A 20,212-nucleotide genomic window follows, 5' to 3' on the forward strand; every position below is an offset into this window, starting at 1 on the left:
GCATTGTCAGATGATGGTTAGCATATTTCAGCAATAAAGCATTTTGAAATTAAGGTATATCTTTTAGACTTAGTGCTATTGCACACTTAATAGACTACAGTACAGTGCAAACATAAACTTATATGCACTGAGAAATCAAAAAAAAATCGTGACTCACTTTACTGCAATATTGGCTTTATTACGGTGGTCTGGAACTGAACACGCAGTACCTCCGAGGTATGCCTGAATTTCCTGTCGCTACGTAGTAGCCCACTGCATGACCACACCACAATTTATTTACCAGTACAACTGCTGATGGACATTGGGGTTACCAGTGTTTGGTTATCACAAAAAAAGCTGCTATGAACGTTCCCGTGCAAGCCTTTGGTGGACGCATGCACTCAGTCCTCTTGGAAGGGAACTGCTGAGTCTCAAGGGGAGGGTATGCTTAGTGTTAGTACTGGAAACAGTTTACCAAAGTGGTCGCACCCTAGGGCTCAGTTTTTATAACTTGGTCTCCACTCTCAGTGAGGAAAGGCGATAACTCAGAGGCGCTGGGAACGCGCGAACTCTGTGAGCTTGACTCAGCTCGGCGCTTTCCTTCAAATTCTTAAGATACTGTCAGGCCGGACCCCCAATTCCACGGATGAATAAACAGAGTTAGCAACTGCAGCACCGCCCCCGAACAAATTTCTCATTCAAATTTTCGAAAACAGGGTACTTCTGAGAGCATCAGGGTTAGCTCACAATGTGAAAAAAGTACGGCAGCGCCACCCTCTCCCGGTCCCTCCTCCGGCGGCGGCGCCGACCTCGTCTCAGCTGGAACAAAGGAGTCGCTCAGCGAAGCCGCGTGGGGTTCCGGTCAGGCCCCGCCTCTCACCTATGCACAGGCGCAGATTGAGCCCTAGGGAGCCCGGCGGCCCCGGCGCGCGTGACGTAGAAGCGTACGCCGGTGCGTGATGACGCAGCGCGTGCGCTCGGTGGCTCATAGGGGAAGATGGCGGCTGCTCTTTTGGAGGAGTGGGATTGAGAGGGGAGGGAGGAGGGCAGACAGGAGAGACATTCCTGACTGTGAAGACGAACATTTCGCTCGCTAGTCATTAGGAGCTCTGCTCAGCGCCACAGGGTGAGTGCGGCGGCGGCACGGGACCGCTCGCCTGCAGCAGGCGGCGGCACTCTCCGCCATTTTCAAGCTCGGCCGTTGCGTGCTTTGGGGGCCTGGGGGGGTGCCTGGGGATGGGTTGGAAGAGCTGGGAGGATCGATCTCCCGAGGGCTCTTTGAGGCGGGTTCGGGCCTTAGGGGACGGGGCTAGAGGCTTGAGGCAGACCGGGAAAGGCGGGCATGGTAGGACTAAGGCCCTGACTGGGGACCGGTGGCGACGAGAAGACGTAGGTAGGGTAAGGCCACGGAGAAAACTGGGAAGTTTGGAGGAGGGAAGCGCGTTAAAACTGGAATTTGGGGCGGGAGTGGAAGGGGTTGGGCCGAGAGTGGAATGGAGTGTGGTTTTGAGTGGTTGGGTGAAGGGGTCATGGGAAGTTAGTTAATGCGAAACCTGTAAAACGGCGGAAGGTTTAGCCTCGTTATTATCGTGGCTGGAAGTCGGTATTTTAACAGGGATAAGTTCACAGCTTGACAGGCAAAAATCCCCTGCTCCTTTGGAATATCTACATTTGTATTTTGTTTGGTTTAGATCATGGTCCCTGCAAGTGTCTCTTAAGAACTCCATGCACGTCTCCGATTTTAAGACTTCTGGCAACTAGATATTTAGGTTCTTAGAAGGCATTCTCTTTTTTTTACGGAAAGGAAAAAACTGTGGTTACTTGGTTGTAAACCCTAGTGGTTGGTGGTCCTTCCGGAGAAAGGAGAAGGAGGCGGGTCGATAGGGAATTCCGTAATTGGACCTGTTTAAATCAAGTCAGAAAAGCACGGATTATTTGTAGAAAGACTGTCAAGAATGTTTTGAAGTAATTCCCACACAGATGACATGAAGTTGACTGTTTGGGAACTTTCGAAGACGAGTATGAACAAAAAGCCTATGTTAAAAGGAATACCTCTTGGGAGCACTGAGTTGACTTTCAAGTACACTCTGGAGATTCAGTACACGCAGCATTTTTTGCCTGTGAACGTGATGCAGTGGTAGATCTGTTTAAACAAAACTTTTATTAGAGACTGTTAGTTAAAAGGAAACATGTTCATTCTTCCCCTGATGGCATTTTTCTGTTCCTAATCTTAATTGCTTTTGACGCCTGTCTTTTATAACCATAACCTTTGCACTTTTTAATTGGTCTCCTTGCCTAGAAGGCGGCAAAATACTGTATCGGTTTGAGTTTGTGTTGAGGCGTCTAGTTCCGTATTTGGCCTTTTTTCTTGAAGTTTAGGGAAAATTTTTATCTTTGTGTATATGGGGGAAGAATTTTCATAGAAAGTTGGCCTTACATCACAGTGCTTTAGGAAAAAAATAAATACTTATCCCTGAAGTTGATGGCTTAACCTGCATTCTTAGGTTGGTGAAAAATACTAAAACGACGGATTTTGCCATCACAGTTTTACCCCGACCTAAGGCTTTAATTATACTTTTAGTAACCATTTAAGGTGCTTATTCAAAGCTCTCTTTGCTAAGTAATAAGTTCGTATATTTTTCACACTACTTTGGGAAAAACGTGCTATTTGATTATTGCTGAAGTTCGAACTGTTTCATATTTCAGAATAAGAAAGAAGAAGGTAAGGTAAAGTAAAGCTTTTTAAGTGTAACAAATATATTGACAAAGATATCAGTGAAAGCTTTTCACTTAAGAATCTATTTATGTAATCCTTTTGAGCTTGCTTAAAAAAAAAAAAAAAAAAAAAAGGACTTTTAGATAAAGTAGTATTAATTAGCTAGAGCCTGCAGATTAGAAATCTTCATTATCAAAGTATGTTTAATTAAATGTCATAAACTTACCAGTTGTTTAAGCATTCCAGATTTGTTGTTTAAGATTCCAGATTGTCCTAGTTTTCTGCCAAACATTATTCCAGGATTTTATTTGTGTTGAAACTTTTGCTTGTGCTGAAACTTTTTCTTTTGGAATAGTGGAAGTTTTTCTGAGACTCTTAAATATGTATAGTATTGGAAAATCTGTACATTACTCTCATCCTTTCTGGCCCTAGAACATTTTAGTATTTTCTGGTAGTGACTGACTTTATAACGTTTGTATTGTACCTTATGTTCATAACTTGAGTGCTTGTAAATTCCCAGAGCTGGGTAGTATTGTAAAGGCCACGGTTTTAGCAGTAGACAAACCTAGGTTTGAATGCCAGGCTCACCACTAACTAGCTTTTCTACATTTGGTCATTTACACTCTCTGAACTTCAGTTTTCTTATATATGAAAATGTTAATTATAGTACTTATTTCAAAGGTAAAAAAGTGTCTAGTACATAGTAAGCATTCAGTAATTTTTGGCATTTTTCTTTGTGACTTTAATTGATGAGGTCACTTTTTTTTTAATTGAGGTATTAGTTTCAGGTGTACAACATAATGATTAGCTATTAGTGTATATTGCAAAATGATCATCGCAATAAGTCCATCACCATACATAATTACAATTTTGTTTTCTTGTGATGAGAACTTTTAAGATCTACTCAGAAACTTTTAAATATGCAGTATAGTGTTATTAACTGTAGTCAGGATGTCATATGTTACATCCTTATAACTTATTTATTTTAGAATTGGAAGTTTGTACCTTTTGGCTCCCCTTCATCCATCTTGCCCATTCCTACCTTCCCCATTTTCACTGTTTAAAAACTAACTCAGATATCTTTATTGAAAACTTACTGATAATCTCATTCCGCTGGTAAACTAATTACTCCTTTCCCTGTGTTGTTAAAGAATTTTGTGTATATCTCTATTTAATGTATTTTGATTGAAGCAGTATCTTTTCCATTACTTTGTCAGCTCTTTGAAGGCAGATGCTTCAAAGCCTTATATATTTTTTGTATTCATGAAGCCTAAGCATTATAAAAATGGAGGAATGATTGATTTTTCTACAAAAATTTTCTTCATGACTCTGCTGGGATCCATATTTCACACAGACCTGGTTTATTATTCTGCTTCTTGGCCCTTACTGGTGACCTCTTTCAGACTATGCATATCTTGTCCATTCCTCAACATCCAACTAAATCTCTTCCCATTAATGAGGTCTTCAGTGAGTATGTATTTATTTACAGCTGTCTCTCCGGTTAACCTAAGGTCTGCGTGACTGCCTTCCATTACTTTGTGTAGTACCGGCCACTATGCCTTAACGGTTTTGAACAGATCCTTGGATGGGTTGACAAATGCCTAACTGTGCTTGAAGGCTGACTTTGTTATAGGCACTTGCTCTATTTATTGTCCCACTTAGTAAGATACTTTTAAGGAGCAAATTCCCTTTATTTGTATGTGGGATAATCTGGTAACTTTTTTCGTATCTTTTTATGTTAGGAGAAACTGCAAATATCCAGAAAAGTTGAAAGAGTAACACAGTGAACACCTGTTGCCTTTCATTTAGATTTATCTGTTACTAACATTTAACCATTTTGCTTTAGTTCTCAGTATACCTCTCCCCTCAACAACCAATTGAAATTAAACGCAGATATCATGCTGTTTGTCCCCTGAATACCTCAGGATGGATCTCTTTAAAATAATGCCATTTTTCTACACTTTATGTATTTTTATTGCAAACTAGCCTCCCGCTAAGACTGTATAAAAACAATAACCATTATTATGCTTAAGACAGTTAGCATTAAGTCTCTGGCATGGACTTTTTAAAGAATGTTCCACATTTGGGATTTTCTGATTAAATGATTAAAATGTCATTTAACTTATTTCTCTATTTTAAAAATTTCCTATAAACTGGACGTTAGATCTAGAGAGGTTTGATTAAATTTGGGTCAGATATTTTTGGCAAAAATACTTCATAGATGATGATATGTAATTTACATTGTATTACATCAGGAAGGACAGAATGTCTGGTTCTCCTGTTTCTATGATCAATAAGGTGGTGAGGATTACCAGATGTTAGTTTGCCCCATTGTTTACTCTGCTGTTTACTTGGTTAGTGTGGTGTCCATCAGGTTTCTTCATTGAAAAGATACATTTTCCCTGTCATCTGGTGGTTGATGATTGTTGGCCTAGTCATTTATTTAATTGGAGGTTATAAAAATTAAATGAGTGAACTTTCTACAAAAATTCTCCTCATGGCTCTGTTATTTCTTTACATTTATTAGCTGTTTTCTGTAAAAAAAAAAAAAAGAGCTTCCCCCTCTTTCATGTTTTAAACTTTCAAAAAAATATTTATTTATTTATTTGGTTGCACTGGGTCTTAGTTGCGGCAGGAGGACTTCTTAGTTGCCGCTCACCAACTCCTTAATTGCAGCACGTGGGCTCCTTAGTAGCGGCACGCTAACTCTTAGTTGTGGCATGCATGTGGGATCTAGTTCCCTGACCAGGGATTGAACCCAGGTCCCCTGCATTGGGAGCGCGGAGTCTTATCCACTGCGCCACTAGGGAAGTCCCTCTGCTTAAACTTTTAAATTTTGAAATAAATACGAACTTACAGAAGAGTTGGAATATTAGTACAAAGAACTCTCATATACTTTTTCATCCCTGTTCACCACTTGTTAACTTTCTGTCACATTTGCTTTATCCCTCCTTCCCTCCATCCCTTCTTTCTCCCCATCCCATGTTTTTGGTGTTTTTTGGCCGTGCTGAGCAGCTTGCGGGATCTTAGTTCCCCAACCAGGGATTGAACCCAGGCCACGGCAATGAAAGCACCTAGTCCTAACCACTGGGCTACCTGGGAATTCCCGCCAGCCCATGTATTTTTTCTGAACCATCTGGAGTCCTTCACAGACACCATGCATCTTTCCCCTAAGAACACCATTCTCTTAAATACCCACAGTATTAACAAATTCTACACACTTAACATTGATACAATATTTGATATTCAAATTTCATATTCCAGTTTCTCCAGTTGTCTCAATAACATCCCTTACAGAGTTTTTTCTCCCCTGTCATTTAGGATCCAACCTAAAATTGAACATTGTATTTGATTGTCATATTTCTTTAGTTTTTAATAAAGACCAGTTCTGTGGTCTTTTTTTCTTTAATGACTGACTTTTTTTTAGAGTATAGTCTATTAGTTTTGTTTTCGTTTTTGGAGAATTACTAATACTGTTTTTTGGTATGTTGTAGTTGTTACTGTTTTTTTAAAAAGTTTATTTAAGTTTGGCTGCGTTGGGTCTTCGTTGCTGCACGTGGGCTTTCTCTAGTTGCGGTGAGCAGGGGCTACTCTTCGTTGCAGTGCACGGGCTTCTCATTGCGGGGGCTTCTCTTGTTGTGGAGCACGGGTTCTAGGTGTGTGGGCTTCAGTAGTTGTGGCGCGTGGGCTCAGTAGTTGTGGCTCTTGGGCTCTAGAGTGCAGGCTCCGTAGTTGTGGAGCATGGGCTCAGTTGCTCCGTGGCATGTGGGATCTTCCCGGACCAGGGCTGGAACCCGTGTCCCCTGCATTGGCAGGCGGATTCTTAACCACTGCGCCACCGGGGAAGCCCCTGTTATTGTTTTTGATGCTTAAGTTGTTCCAGATTTGGCCAGTGTGAGTCCCTCTTCGAGCTGGTTCTTGTGTCCCTGGCCCTTGCAGTAGAAGTGCAGAGTCCTAAACATTGGACCGCCAGGGAATTCCCTCTTATGTTCTTTTTGACTGAGCCTGATTAATCTCTGAGGGCTTTCTTGGTTTTTGCAAAACAGAATAACCCAGGTCTTTCTTGTATTTTCCTTTCTTCTTGTTTTTTATATTTTTCTATTTCTCCAAAAAACTCTGCTTTCTTTTGATGGAGAATGATATTTATAAATTAAAATTTGGGTGCTAGGTAGTATATGTGCTGTTACTAGAGTGTCTTTGCTTCTAGGCTCCTTTCAGTGGCCAGAGCTAGGAAACGTGTTTTCAAAAATCATCAGTTTATATTATAACGTTATTATTGGGATTTGCTACAAAGAAAGTAGTTTCAGTTTACATCCTGCTGAGTGCAGTTGATTTCTTTTCAGTCCTTTTTTTCCTTAGAATGTATTCTACTAAAAATGAACAGAGAACTGTGTTCAAAAGTTACAGTACTTCATTGTGGTTTCAATTTGCATTTCTCTGATGATTAATGATGTTGAGCATCTTTTTCATATGCTTGTTGGCCATTTGTATATCATCTTTGGAGAAATGTCTCTTCAAGCGCTTTGCCCAAATTTTAAGTGAGTTATTTGATTTTTTTTGTTGCTGAGTTGTAGGAGTTCTTTATATATTCTGATAAAATCTGATAAATCCTTACCAGATTTGCAAATATTTTCTCCCATTCTGTAGGTTGTCTTTTCATTCTGTTGATTGTGTCCTTTACTGCACGAAAGTTTTTAAGATTGATCTAGTCCCATTTACGTGTGTGGGAACTTTGTTTTTTCCTAACAATATATCCAAGAAATCATTCCAGGGGACTTCCCTGGTGGCGCAGTGGTTAAGAATCCGCCTGCCAATGCAGGGGACACGGGTTCGATCCCTGGTCTGGGAAGATCCCACATGCTGCGGAGCAACTGAGCTCGTACGCCACAACTACTGAGCCCGTGTGCCACAACTACTGAAGCCCACGCGCCTAGAGCACGTGCTCTGCAACAAGAGAAGCCACTGCAATGAGAAGCCCACACACCACAACAAAGAGTAACCCCCACTCGCCACAACTAGAGAAAGCCTGCACGAAGCAACGAAAGATCCCGCACGCCTCAACAAAGATCCTGCGTGCCACAACTAACACATGGCGCAGCCAAAAAATAAAATAAATAAATAAATAAAATGTTAAAAAAAAAAAAAAAGCCTTTGCTTAAAAAAAAAAAAGATATATGTTTCATTGGTTAAATTTTTTAAATTTCACTTTTAGGTATTTGGTTAAGTCTCACTGATTGTATCTTTAATAATCACTGACTGTACTTTTGAAATCCAGACTGACTTGTTTGGAGGGAAATACCAAACTAAGATAGTATGTGTCATAGGGTAAAGACACAAATGCCAAAGACTGAGGAACTAGTTAGGCTTTTAGGCCAGTGTGGGTAATAAAACCAGAAACTGAGAACCACTGTTCCAAAATCAAGAGGCACTCAGAGTCTTAAGTTTGTCAGTTTCATCTTGCTGTTGACAAATTTGAAATATTCAAGACCATCTCTTTAGGATTCTTCCTTTGGTAATGATTATGTATTTTGTTAAATGCTTTTACATTCAATTTAGTTGTTAAGCCAAGTTTTAAAATGAGCTGAAAGAAACTGGAAAATCATTGCTTACTCCCTGTATAATCTTGAAATTTTAGAATTATTTTACTTCTGGAAGTCATCAGATCTAGACCCTTAAAGAGACAGGATTGGGGAGATTAAATTTGTTCATAATCACACAGTTAGTGGAAGAATCCAGGTCACCTGAGTACCAGTTTAGTGTTCTTTTCTCCACCTTTACAAAAAAACCAAACAAAAAACAAACCCCCGAACATTTCATAGTGTAACTTGGGAGAGTTTTTTGGTTCAGCGTCTTTGGGAGAGAGCTAAAATTATAAGTTTGCATAGCCAGAGAAGTCTGAAATAGGGAAATCTTCCATCAGTTAGTAAGTGGTGACATTATTTTGTGGTTCTGAACTTGACATATCTAGCTTTGTTCAAAATTGATTATCAAACTGGGACTTTGGTATGTTTCTATTTTAGTAACCTAATGATTTCAGCCTTTAACTCTGCCAGATAATCATAGGATTTGGCAGAATATTTCTTGGTAGATTTTTAAAAAATTAATTAGTCAGGTCGCGCCGCAAGGCTTGTGGGATCTTAGTTCGCCGACCAGGGATCGAACCCGTGCCCCCTGCAGGGGAAGCGTGGAGTCCTAACCACTGGACCACCAGGGAATTCCCTCTTGGTAGATTTTATCCACACATACCACAGCCCAAGTGTGTAGCAAGGTGCCTCCCTCATGTGTTTTATGTACTCAAATTATAGTTGATAGTATGAGGGAGTTTTTTTTTCACCCACATTTTCCACCCACAATGCTTATTTGCAACTATGTTTTTTACAGCAGTTTTGTGCCCAGAGTAGTCATTTCTAGTTCTGTGCCTATGTTCATAACACTACTTAGTAGCATTACTTCTATAAGTTGTTTTATTTTTATGCATTTATTCATTCATTTATTTATAAACAAATTACCAAAAAAGAAAAAAAAAGTACAAAGTACAAGGGGATATACAGTGATCTATCTCTTCCCTATGGCTATTCTCTAATCCTTTTTCATATATCCAGTAGCTGTAGTTATCAGTTCGTTGTAAATTCTTCCATAGATGTTTTGGGTTCTATATAGCAAATGTATTTACTACAGATGTGTATGTGTCCCTTTTTTGTTGCTTTTCACTTACACAATTGTAGTCTATACACTGTTTTGTACTTTTTTTCACTTAACAGTATATCTTGGAGATCCTAAATAGAACTACCTTCTTGATAGTATCAGTAGTTGCATAATATACATTGTATGGGGGGACTTCCCTGGTGGCGCAGTGGTTAGGAATCCGCCTGCCAATGCAGGGGACACGGGTTTGATCCCTGGTCCGGGAAGATCCCACATGCCGCGAAGCAACTAAGCCCGTGCACCACAACTGCTGAGCCTGTGCTGTAGAGCCTGCGAGCTACAATTACTGAGCCCGAGTGCCACAGTTACTGAAGCCCACGTGCCTAGAGCCCGTGCTCTGCAATGAAAGAAGCCACCGTAATGAGAAGCCCGCACACCGCAAGGAAGAGTGCCCCCGCTCACCACAACTAGAGAAAGCCCGCGCGCAGCAACGAAGACTCAATGCAGCCAAAACAAATAAATAAAAAATAAATAAAATACGCAACATTAAAAAAAAAACTGCCAAACTGTTTAAAAATTTATATATATAGTATGGGTATTCCACGATTAACTAGTCCTCTACTTAATAGACATGGGTGGTTTCCCGTCTTTTGTTATTAAAAGCAGTGCTCCATTGAATAACCTTATGCATATGTGTTTGTGCCTGTGTGAGCACATGTGTAGGGATAAATTCATGGAAGTGGGATTGCTTGGTCAAAGTAGGTGCAGTATTAGTGTGTGAATATGGTGGTTTCTCTCACACCAAACCACCACTTGCATTATTATAGTTTTTTAAAAATTTTTAATAAATTTATTTGTTTTTGGCTGCGTTGGGTCTTCACTGCTGATTGCAGGCCCTCTCCAGCCGCGGTGAGCAGGGGCCACTCCTTGCCGCGGCACCTGGGCCTCTCATTGCGGTGGCCTCTCCTGTTGCGGAGCATGAGCTCCAGGCACGTGAACTTCAGCAGCTGTGGCACGCGGGCTCAGTAGTTGTGGCATGCGGGCTCAGCAGCCGTGGCTTACCGGCTCTAGAGCGCAGGCTCAGCAGCTGCAGCACATGGGCCTAGCTGCTCCGCGGCATGTGGGATTCTCCCGCACCAGGGCTCGAACCTGCGTCCCCTGCATTGGCAGGAGGATTCCTGACCACTGTGCCACCAGGGAAGCCTTATCATAGTTTTTGTCTTCTTGAGTTTTGTTGCTTCTCAGTAAATGATGAGTCATTCTGTAGCATGAGTAGCAACAAGAATTTAAAATCACTAATTTGGGGATGATTCACCATTGCCTATAATAGTGGTTTCTGTCCTTTTTGGACCCCATAGGAATCTTATGAAAGTTTTATACTTCTTCCCATTATCAAAAATGTGAATATCCATATTAGAATTCTGCATGGAATTGTGAGGTGGAGAGGTCATTTAAATCCTTTTGCCCATTTATGTATCCATAGACTCCAGTTAAGGCTTCCTGCTTTATTTGATACATATAAACTCTTGTGTGTAGATTGGCATAATGGACATTTCAGAATCTAGCCCCACTATACGAACTCAGGTTTTCAGCTTCTTCCTCTGCTGCTCCCTCTCCCCACTACCCTGTCCTTGAACCATTTTTTAAAAACTTGAGTACACCTAATAAAACTAATGCAATGTTGTGGGGTTGGCCAAAAAAGTTCGTTCAGGTTTTCCCATCAGATGTTACGGAAAAACCCTGAACGAACTTCTTGGCCAACCCAGTATGTCAATTATATCTCAAAACAAAAACCCAAAAAGTAGTTCTCTTTTACTTCTACTTACTGTTTCCTCTGCCTGGAATTGCTCCTCTTCCCCTTCTCCACTTGGTGTATACTTTCTTTTATTACCCTTATAAGTTAGTTGATTTGAAACTTTTGTTTCACATCAGTGCTCCCCAACTCATTCTTGTTTCTTCCCATGGCATTCTCTCTCATAGCAAAATATGTAAAGTACGTGGATAGGAAGATTCAATATTGTCAAGATGTCAGTTCTTCCCAGCTTGATCTGTAGATTGAACATGCTCCCAATCAAAATCCCAGCAAGTCATTTTGTGAATGTTGATAAACAAACAAAGCTCCTTTTGGTCAGATAAGTTTCATCAATGCCTGTTAAATGAATGGTTACTAGAGAACAGAATATTCACATAATTCTAAGGCATTACCCTACAGTATTAAACATTTTAGATATACACAAAGTTGAAGAGAATACCATTTATTTGCCTCCTAAATTCAACATTTGTTATAGTTTTGCTGTATTTTCTTGCTAGGGCTGATATATCAAAATACCACAGACTGAGTGGCTTAAACAATAGACATTCATTGTCTCACAGTTCTAGAGGTTAGGTGTCTGAGATCAAGGTGTCAGCAGGGCCATGGTCCCTCTGAAGGTGCTAGGGACAGATCTGTTCCAGACCTTTCTTACCTAGTTTTTGGTAGTTCCTTGGCCTGTGCCAGCATAACTCCAATCTTTACATGTGTCCAAATTTCCCCTTTTTATAAAGACACCAATCATATTGAATTACTGGCCCACCCTACCTCCGGTATGACTTCATCTTAACTAATGATATCTGCAACGACCCTGTTACCCAGTAAGGTACGGGGTGGTGGTAGTGGTGAAGACTTTACCATGTGAATTTTGAGGGGATGTAATTCAACCAGTAACAGTCTGTCTCTATATACATACAGACATACATTTGAGAGTAATTGCATACATGACAAATGACGCTTCAGCATGCAGTATCAACATGCAGTAACACATCTAAGAAAATTAGCCATAATTTCCTAATATTATGTAATATATGGTCCACATTCAAACAGTCTTTAATAGCTGTTTTTTTTTTCCCCAAACCAGACAATCATTTGGTTGTCTCCTTGGACATGTTTAACTGGAGCAGTCTTTTTGCTCTTTTATTTCTTATATATATACTTTTTTTTTTTTTGAGACTTACAGTGTCGCAGTTGCAGATCAAGCCTCTGTGCTCTGCCAACCTGATTAAGACTAGCTGAAACCACCATTTGCTTTCTCTGTCGAAGAGTCTTAATACAGAAGGCATGTCTCTTGGTGGACAGTTAAGAGGGCTGTTACATTTTCTCTGTTATAGTTGTTCTGGAGAATGGACTTTATCTTTGTACGTCTCAAGGGTTGCTCTCTCACCTCTAAATGTTTATTTTGTGTATGCTACACATTCTGTATTTTAAATTAGACCATTGCAAACAGACCCTTTTAATTTGGTGAAAATTCTCTTAGCTCATTACCTGTAATACAGAAACACAAAAATTATTGTTTGTTCTATGACCAAATACTGTGTTCGCTGTACTTCTCCACTGTATAGTTAATATTTTTTCTTTTGTAGTTAATAAGTACCTTGGAAACTGTGTAAATATACTGTTCGTTCTCAAATTTTTAGCATCCATTGGTAGACCCTGTCTGTAGCAACTATTAATGGGTGTTCCGATGATGATTTTCTGTTAGCATATATTTTAACATATATTTATTACCATTTTCATGTCTGCTAGGCTGTATGCAAGGCACTGAGAATATAGAGATTAAAAACATTCAGTCCTTGCCTACAAGGAATTTATAGTTTAGACAGAAAGGCAGATACGTGGTTTTTACCAGTATGATACATGCTTTTCCATGATTATGCATAATATACTTTAGAAGTGCAGACTGCTGAATAAATTGAGTGTAATAAATAAGCATAAATTTACAAAAGTAATTAAGAACACTGGTATAGGAATATGCCAACAAAGGTTGTGAGAGTGTTTGGCAAACTTAGAGATTTCAGAATAGCATTCAAAACAAAAAACAAAAAAACACTACTCCTAGCTCCTTATACAGACCTTCTTGTCTGTTGTGGACAACTTGGAAAAACCCACCGTGTAAAGAAGACAACAAGGGACTTCCCTGGTGGCACAGTGGTTAAGAATTTGCCTGCTAGTGCAGGGGACACGGGTTCGATCCCTGGTCCGGGAATATCCCACATGTTGCGGAGCAACTGAGCCCGTGCGCCACAACTACTGAGCCTTGTGCTCTAGAGCCTGCGAGCCACAAGTACTGAGCCCTTGTGCCACAACTACTGAAGCCCACGTGCCTAGAGCCAGTGCTCCTCAACAAGAGAAGCCACTGCAATGAGAAGCCCATGCACCGCAACGAAGCATAGCCCTTGCTCACTGCAACTAGAGAAAGCCCATGCGCAGCAATGAAGACCCAACGCAGCCAAAAATAAAAAAAAAAAAAAGTCAACAAAATATTACCATAAGTCCATGCTCTTATTACCTTCGTTATGTTTTCCTTCCCATTTTTTGGCTTTTGAGCAAAAGTGTATAGTTCTTTTAAGATAATTGTAATTTTTTCATAATCTGATTTTTCCACTTAGTATTAGATCATGTGCAATTTGTTTAAAATATTTCAAACATTTTTAATTATATAAAATTTCGTGATATAAATACGCAGAAGTAATTTAGTCATTCCTCTCTGGTTGCCTGTTATGCTTGTGAACTGAACTGAAAGACTTTTTTGCAAGACAGGATTTTTTAGTTGCCCACGTAGATCTCTATTAAATCATAGAATGGTTCTCTGAAATTTATAAACATATAAAGGTATTTCTGGAAATCACAGCTAGTTGTAACATGGTTTAAAAATTGCAGAAGTTTCCTTGAATATCAAATATAAGATTATAAGTCATAATCACTCTTTGTGTTTTACACATTTTAAGTATTGAGTGGTATTAATGGTTCTTAATCCTGTTTCTTCATTTTAGAGATCTAGGAAACAAAGACCCAGAGGTGTCAAAAATTTCTCCAGGATGGGAGAGCCTTAAATAGAGTCCTAGATTCCATAGTTTGTTGTTCTTTGCACTCTAATGATTCAGTATCCCCTTCCCCCAAGGTTTAGGGGTTCTGTGGAGGAGTTGTGAATAGTATTAGAGTGGTGCAACTTTGCAGTCTATCTTGAACTTACTTTTAAGATGTAGCTTGAAGAAGGAGTTCTTCAGTTGAAGGAGAGTTAAAAGGAGAGAATGAGAGGGAATTCCCTGGCGGTCCAGTGGTTAGGACTCTGTGCTTTCACTGCCGAGGGCCCGGGTTCAGTTCCTGGTTGGGAAACTAAGATCCTGCGTGGCACATAGTAAGTGCTGCCAACTCCAGTTGATTCTTGTTATTCCTGGTAGTTATGTTCTATAAAGTTGCCACAAACACTGAACTAGCAAATACTGAACCATTGCTCCTAGAAAATTTAGATTCCTGTTAGCCTCTGTGACAGTATTTGAGTCAGTCAGCCAAAACATAACCTTATTTTATGTGTGTTTCTTTTTTTTTTTTTTTTTAAGGATAGTTATTTTTTTTTTTATGATTAATTTATTTTTGGCTGCGTTGGGTCTTCGTTGCTGCGCGTAGGCTTTCTCGAGTAGTGGCGAGCGGGAGCTTCTCTTCCTTGCGGTGCACAGGCTTCTCATTGGCGGTGGCTTCTCTTGTTGCAGAGCATGGGCTCTAGGTGCGTGAGCTTCAGTAGTTATGGCACATGGGCTTAAGTAGTTGTGGCACGTGGGCTCAGTAGTTGCGGCTCACGGGCTCTAGAGCACAGGCTCAGTAGTTGTGGCGCACGGGCCTAGTTGCTCCGCAGCATGTGGGATCTTCCCGGAGCAGGGCTCGAACCCATGCCCCTGCATAGGCAGGCAGATTCTTAACCACTGAGCCACCAGGGAAGCCCTGTGTTTCTGTTTAAAGATGCCTTACCGCAATGAAGAGTGGCCCCCACTCGCCGCAACTGGAGAAAGCCCTCACACAGAAACGAAGACCCAACACAGCCAAAAAAAAAAAAGATGCCTTAGTTAATGTATATTGCTGATCCATTAACATTGTTCTCATGGTGAACAGCATTAGTTGTTTACAGCTTTAGTATCTAACTGCATTTAATCCATAAGGCACATCACAGCTTTCTTGCACTCAGGAACACTAGACAGCACTTAAGCACAACACTTGGGGACGGGGAGGGGATGGAGAGCATTTTAAGCAGCAAAATCAACAAAAAGCACAAAAATGTGGAAACCATGACACTCAATAGATTGCAAAAAGGAGACTTGTTTACAGTATGATAACTGAAACAAGAAGGCAGAGCATTGCCTGATTATACCTCAGCTGGGAACTTGAGTTCTGGGTGATTCAACTCTGCATATGATGTACAAATGACCGCCAAAGACTACAAATGTCGATTTTGGGGCTACAGAAAAAGTTAACTATTAGGCAAATTTGCAAATGCCGAATCTTTGAATAATGAGGATCCACTCTAGTTTGAGCACAGGGAAACAATAATAACTCCAGAGGTATAAAAAGTATGCCTTTTAAGTTCAGAATCCAAACAACTAAAATGCATACTGAAAGTTTTTTCCCTGAACCTAATCATGTAGGAGACAAACGACAAAGACCTAAATGTAGATTTATTCCCCAAAATGGTATTTGAAAGACATGAAAAGACAGTGTAAAACTGGGAGTTTTACACTGGTTTTAAAAACTGGGAGTTTTACACTGGTGGGAGTAAAAACTGGTTAATAAAATTGAAAACTGGAAAAGTATTCAACTTATTAATGATCAGGAAAACTAAAAAAGAAACAACCAAGAAAAAGTGATTTTTCTTTTTTAAACCTAAAGTATCAAAAAAAGTGACTTCAGTAGTTCCTCTTGCTTATGATGGAAATAAATGGTTCTACAGAAAAAGCTTTATGTACAAAGATGATCAGTGTGATTTGAATTTTAGTAGGATGTATTTTATTTTATTTTTTAATTTTATTGAAGTATAGTTGATTTACCGTGTTGTGTTAATTTCTTCTGTACAGCAAAGTGACTCAGTTATACATACATATGTGCATATATATTCTCTTCCATTATGGTTTATTACAGGATATTGAATATAGTTCCCAGTGTTATACAATAAGACGTTGTTGTTTATCCATCCTACACATACTAGTTTGCATCTGCTAATCCCAAACTCCCAATCTTTCCCTCCCCCACCCCCTCCCCCCTGGCAACCACAAGTCTGTTGTCTGTGTCTTTGAGTCTGTTTCTGTTTCGTAGATATGTTCATTTGTATTGTATTTTAGTAGGATATATCTTAAAAACAATTCAAATGTCCAACAGTGGGACATCTGAGTAAATCATGTTTGTATTATATATATATATATAAATTTTTTTTTTCTACCCAGAATATTACATAAGTTTGTTTTAGATGTAACAGCAGTGTTAAAATCAACAAGTTTTAATCTTAACTGAACCGAGTAAACTTAGGTGTTTAAGTATTTTTTAAAGTTATTCTCTCCAAAAAACTAAGGGAGCTTTTCTTTTCCATCCCCACATACCACGGTTTCCCAATAGTTCTGTTTTTGGAGGACTTTCAATTGATGAGTAAACTGCATTGCAGATTTTTCAGAACTTCTTTGCCCAAATGAAAACCAATCTGGACAAATTATTTATTGCATAGATTTCTCTGCAGTTTTTTCTTTCTTTAGAACCTTACTGCAATTACCATACAGTATAATTTTTACCTATTTGCCCCACATGAAAAACTACCTGTCTTGAAAAATATGATGGATATATCCTGTGATCTTCCAGTTAATAGAATTTTTACCTCAATGATAATCTTTATATTTCAAAATAACCAACTCCACCTTGGACATTATTTCCATCTTTACTGACTCATAGGCACATGAACTAGTGCCCAGCTTCTACCTCTTCTACATCCTCTCCTCCATAAGTGGATGGAATTATTTAATATAAGTCTGATGTAGGACAATGAACGCTTTATAAACACATACAATTTAAGTTAAAGTCATTGACTAGGGAGCGTACATGCTCAATTCAAAATTTAATATTTTTTCCTCCATAAATAACATGTACTTAATTGTCATGAGGCAGCTATTTGGTTTTCAAAAAAACCACGTTTAGGTATATATTCATAGGACTGATTAGACAGTCCAGGTGAAATGGTTATAGGAATAGAGGCAGCCGTCATCTCACAAAACTCATTTATATATCAAAATCTATTTTGATATGTGAGGCTGAATTCTTCAAACTAATTATGCTTTCTGTAACTCAAGCACTCTTCTCTTGGCAAGAGCAAGCTGGAACTTATCCATGAAGGTAAAGGTGCTTAATGCTAAACTTTTCTTCTAAGCTTAGATTTGGACTGCTTAAGAAACTGGTACCCAAGAAACCAGCTTGGTCTTTCTACATTTTTACTATTTTAAGTAAATCATCTTATATTTAATGGAACATTTAGGAAGTTGTTAAAAACACTTGCAGATAGTTTTGTAACATGCAAAACTCTTAAGCTGTAATTATTAACGGGGGGAAAAAAGAGTAAAAATTTAGGTATAGTCCATGATTTCACATACAATTAACAAGTAACAATGGTACTATATAGTTGTCCCTCACTATCTATGGGGGATTGGTTCCAGGACCCCTGGAGGAGGTGGGGGTCTCTAATATAAAAAGGCATAGTATTTGCATATAACCTACACACATTTAAATTATCTCTAGATTACTTATAACTAATACAATGTAAATGCTGTGTGAATAGTTGTAAATGCAAGAAAAATGCTATGCAAATAGTTATTGGTGTGTGGCAAATTCAGGTTTTTTGAAATTTTCTGGAATTAAAAAAGGTTTATTCCCATCCACAGTTGGTTGAGTCTGCAGATGTAGAACCTGTGGATATGGAGGGCTGACTATATTTACTTGCTCCCTCTTCTCTTTACTTTCTCCTCTTTTCCCAGATATCTATCATTACCATGTATTGTTTTCACAGTGGACCAAGGCTTAAAAACTGCAAATTATGAATAGGTAATACAGATTTGGCTCACAGTATATATAATATCATTAGTGTCCGTATTAACGTGACACTGAGGTGGAACAGGATCTTCAAGTGCCTTCTAATAGTCATTAAGGAGAGGTTAAACTGTGTACAGCATGGTTTTCACTTATTCAGTTTTGTTTTGTTTTTTTTCTGAACTCTGAAAAAGTTGAGGTATCATTGACGTATAGCATTTTATTAGTTTCAGGTGTGCAACATAATGATTTGATTTATGTATACATTGCAGAGTTATCACCAGATAAGTCTAGTTAATGTCTGTCACCTTACATAGTTACAAATTATTGTTCTTATGATGAGAACTTTTAAGATCTACTCTCTTAGCAACGTTCAAGTATGCAATATAGTATTATTAAATGTAGTCACCATGTTACTCATTACATTCCCATGACATTTATAACTGGAAGTTTGTACCTTTTGACCCGTTTCACTCATTTCACCTACTGCACACCCCCCTCCTCTGGCAACCACCAATCTGTTTTCTGCATGAGTTCTGTTTTTTGTTTGTTTGTATTTTAGATTCCACATGTAAGTGAGATCATACATATTTGTCTTTGACTTATTTCACTTAGCATGATGCCCTCAAGGTTCATGCATGTTGTCACACATGGCAAGATTTCATTCTTTTTGATGGCTGAGAATAATTTTGATACATATATATGTGTCTATAATGTATACACATATATAGACACATTGTTTCCGTATCTTGTCTGTTATAAATAATGCAGTGAACGTGGGGTGCATATATCTTTGTGAGTTAGTATTTTTGTTTTCTTTGGATAAATACCTAGAAGTGGAATTGCTGGATCGTATGGTAATTCTGTTTTTAATTTTGGGGGAAACCTCCACAGTGTTTTATAGCTTACTCCCCTTGTACTGATAGCCATCAATCTCCAGAGGCTTTTAAATTATTAGTAGCTTGCAGTTTGGGAATAGAAAGTATTGCTAAAGCACATGTGAAAGGACAGCTGTTGTTTTGAAAGTTGTATTTCCTGTTTTAAGTTAATTTTGGTTAAAAGTGTTTCAGATGGACTCTAGATATTAGATTTGTGTCTTATTCATTTGTTTAAAATAATGTTATGATGAAGCTGATTGTCAGTTCTCCAGAAATATACTGGACTGAATTCTCCATTTGGAGGGACTGATCACATATATGACATGTATGTTGTCTTTCAGTCTTAACAGACCTTCCAGCTGAGAACTATCTCAGGTTTTTGATTGAAAACTTAATCCAACATAGAATAAGCAACTGAATTTATATTTTTGTCACTTATAAATTGATACTATCCAGTCATTAAAGGAGATCCAGTCAGACCCCTATTGCTTTAAAAAAATTATACACATACCATCTATGGAATAGAAAAAGATTTTCTTAAAAACAAAACAATTCTGGCTTCTATTTCCCAAGTTGAGTGAGGGGGTGAAATTTTACAGTGTTTTAAATTGAGTTTCTAATGTACGAAATCATTATATATTAACTGTGAAACAAATTTCATTTACTTTTGGGGTAATACATATAGATAGTCTGAAATTCAAAAGGTGTTAACTAAATTTCTTTTTTTTTAACTGATTTACAATATTGTGTTAGTTTCAGGTGTACAGCATAATAATTCAATTTTTTTCACAGATAATATTCCATTATAGGTTATTACAAGATATTGGGTATAATTCCCTATGCTATATAGTAATCCTTATTGCTTACCTATTTTATGTACAGTAGTTTGTATCTGTTAATCCCATACTCCTAATTTGTCCCTTCCCGTCTCCCTTTGGTAACCATAAATTCGGTAATCATAAATTTGTTTTCTGTGTCTGAGTCTATTTCTGTTTAGTATATAGATTCATTTGTATTACTTTTTAGATTCCACATATAAGTGTATCATACAGAATTTGTCTTTATCTGACTTATTTTACTAAGCATAATATTTTTTAGGTCCATCCACGTTACTACAAGTGGCAATATTTC

At 38.6% G+C, this 20,212-nt stretch overlaps 1 protein-coding gene across 7 annotated transcripts in view; it reads left to right on the forward strand.

The window, feature by feature from the left end:
- Positions 1-940: 940 nt before the first annotated feature.
- WDR33 (WD repeat domain 33) overlaps positions 941-20,212 on the forward strand; it is a 99,405-nt gene continuing 80,133 nt past the window's right edge. For 5 of the 7 annotated variants that reach the window (XM_036858587.1, XM_036858588.1, XM_036858589.1 and 2 more), the window contains exon 1: positions 966-1,105. The gene's annotated coding sequence lies outside the window, so the exon portion shown is untranslated. Of the gene's footprint in view, positions 1,106-20,212 lie in introns of all 7 variants that reach the window. The other 2 variants (XM_036858593.1, XM_036858586.1) reach the window with 2 other exon arrangements.

The sequence above is a fragment of the Balaenoptera musculus genome, chromosome 7, assembly GCF_009873245.2.
Source record: "Balaenoptera musculus isolate JJ_BM4_2016_0621 chromosome 7, mBalMus1.pri.v3, whole genome shotgun sequence".
In the NCBI taxonomy this organism is placed as follows: Eukaryota; Metazoa; Chordata; class Mammalia; order Artiodactyla; family Balaenopteridae; genus Balaenoptera; species Balaenoptera musculus.